The sequence below is a fragment of the Microtus ochrogaster genome, unplaced genomic scaffold (genome assembly GCF_000317375.1).
Source record: "Microtus ochrogaster isolate Prairie Vole_2 unplaced genomic scaffold, MicOch1.0 UNK126, whole genome shotgun sequence".
Taxonomy (NCBI): Eukaryota; Metazoa; Chordata; class Mammalia; order Rodentia; family Cricetidae; genus Microtus; species Microtus ochrogaster.
In genome coordinates this window covers 691,368-694,087 of record NW_004949224.1, presented here as the reverse complement: position 1 = coordinate 694,087, position 2,720 = coordinate 691,368, and positions in this window count along the sequence as shown.

The following is a 2,720-nucleotide window of genomic DNA, read 5'->3' as shown; positions in this document are numbered from 1 at the left end:
TAGACCAGGCTGGTCTCGAACTCACAGAGATCCGCCTGCCTCTGCCTCCCGAGTGCTGGGATTAAAGGCGTGCGCCACCACCGCCCGGCTGTGGATTTTTTTTTTAAAGCTGGCTAGAAACAAGCCAAACTAAGGCCAGGCATTTATAAGAAAGAATAAGACTCTATGTGTGTGATTTATTTGGGAGCTGGCCCCCAAAAGAGTAAAGAGCCCAAAGAATAAAAAACAACACTTAGGAAAGAAAGCACTTAACTGAGGCCTTGCTTACAATTTCAAAGGCTTAGTTCATGACCATCACAGCAGGGAACAAGGTGGCAGGCAGGCAGACATGGCACTAGAGCATTATGAGAGCTTATATCTGATCCATAAGCAGGAGGCAGAGAGACTGGGCCTGACACACCTCCTTAAAAATTGTTCCAAAACAGTTCTACCAACTGGGAACCAAACAATCAAATTCATGAGCTTATGCAGGCTGATCTCATTCAAACTGCTGTGGAATATTAGTTGGAACTATGTCACAGTCACTTACATTGTACAATATTTGTTTAATGTGTTGCATTCTTTTATGTTGCAGAGTAGCATTTGGGAGGCAGAAGCAAAAGCAGAAGCAGGAGGACCTCTGAGTTCGAGGACAGCCTGATTTATAAAGTGAGTTCCAGGACAGCCAAGGCTACAGAGAGAAACCCTGTCTTGAAATACTAAATCAAACAAAAAACCAGCATGTAAATCAATGAAAGACAAGACCCTGACACGAGTCACACCAATACACAGCCATCTGATTTTTGACAAAGATACCAAAAATACAAGTTGGAGAATAGACAGCACATTCAACAAAAGGTGCTAGACAACGGGATGTCTACATGCAGAAGACTAAAATTACATCATTATTTCTCACCCTGTACAAAACAAAACAACTCCATGTAAAAATCTGAAACTCTGGAACTACTAGAAGAAAAAGTAGGGAGTATGTACAAGATACAGACACAGACAAGGACTTTCCTAAGTGGAATTTTGATTGCTTAAGAAACATGGCCAATCACTGACTAATGGAAACTCAAGAAACTAAAAGCCTTTGTGCAGCCAATCAAATGAAGAAGTAGCCTACAGGCTACAGAATGGAAGCAAGTCTTTGCTAGCTAGATATCTAACAGGATTAATAGCAAGAACACAAATAACTCAAGAAACAAAACACAAAGAAAATAAGTCCCAATAAAAAATGAACCATAGATCTGGAGAGAGAGAGAGAGAGAGAGAGAGAGAGAGAGAGAGAGAGAGAGAGAGAGAGATATCTCAAAAGAAGTAGGTGTGGCTGCTAATGTAGAATTTCCATATACACCAGCTGTATCATTCCGGGGCATCTAATCTTCAGCACTCTATATATCCTTGATGGAGGAAGGATACAGAGATGTGTGCTCATCCATGGTCATTGCTGTTCTATTTGCAATAGTCAGGAAATGGAAAGAGTTCATCAACAGATAAACAGATAATGAAAATATAATCCATCTATCTACCTATCTACCCACATATACACACAATGGATTTGATTCATCTGTAAAGAAAAGGTAAATTAGGAAAACTGCAGGTAAATGAATGGAATTGGACGATGATGCTGAGTGAAGTAACGCAAACCCAGAAGTATAAATATTCTCTCTGATTTGTGAATTCAGACTGAACTATGTTTAACTTGGAATACCTGGAGACGCCAGGAAACTGGAAAGGAACAGTTGAAAAGGGAGATATCAAAGTAAAAAGGATGAAAAACTTAAAACAGGGAAGAGGGGTGGAAGCAGAGGAACATGGGGAGGGTTAACCAAAATAAAGTTATGTATAAAAATGCTACTTTGTAGCCGGGCGGTGGTGGCGGACACCTTTAATCCCAGCACTCGGGAGGCAGAGGCAGGCGGATCTCTGTGAGTTCGAGGCCAGCCTGGTCTACAAAGGGAGTTCCAGGACAGGCTCCAAAGCTACAGAGAAACCCTGTCTCGAAAAAACCAAAAAAAAAAAAATGCTACTTTGTAAGCTAATTAAAATATTTAAGTAAAAATATCAGTTGTGAGAAGATGCCCTGTTAGGCTGGATGCTGCTGGCATTTAACCATAAATGCCAGCGCCAGCTGTGAGAGCTCCCTTTGAATTGTTGGGCAGGGGGGTCCCAAAGGACTCCCAAACAATGCAGGCTGCTGTCATACTTCCTGCCTGTCCACCAGACAGGGTCTTACACACCTTGGTTATGTAGGCCAACACAACTTGGTTGCAAGACAGACAGACGTCAAGCTGAATGCTTCCTTCTTGCTGGTTTGCTTTCATGATGATGCCAGGTTCTATACAGGGGTAAAACAGTATCAATGGACAATTCCAGCTATGAACCCTATTAACTAAATACCAATCCACTAAATACTAATCCATTAGTGGCAATGACTGTGAATGGTGCAATAAACCACTCTGGTTGGATTTAAGGTCTGCTCCACAGAAAGGAATCCATGCCTAGTACTGTAACTCCAGTTTAAAATTCATGGTTGGCAGGGTTGTAGACTCTAGGAAGATAACTTACTACTTTTGTTTACCCAAGTTGACATGGTGTTAAACTGCCTTCTAAACATCTGTGTTTAGATTTGTGGCAGCTAATCTTGGTTGGCAGCTTGACATAGGCAGCAAGAGGGAACCTCAATTGAAGAACAGACTTCCACAAAGTGGTCTGTGGGATATTTTCTTGATTGCTAA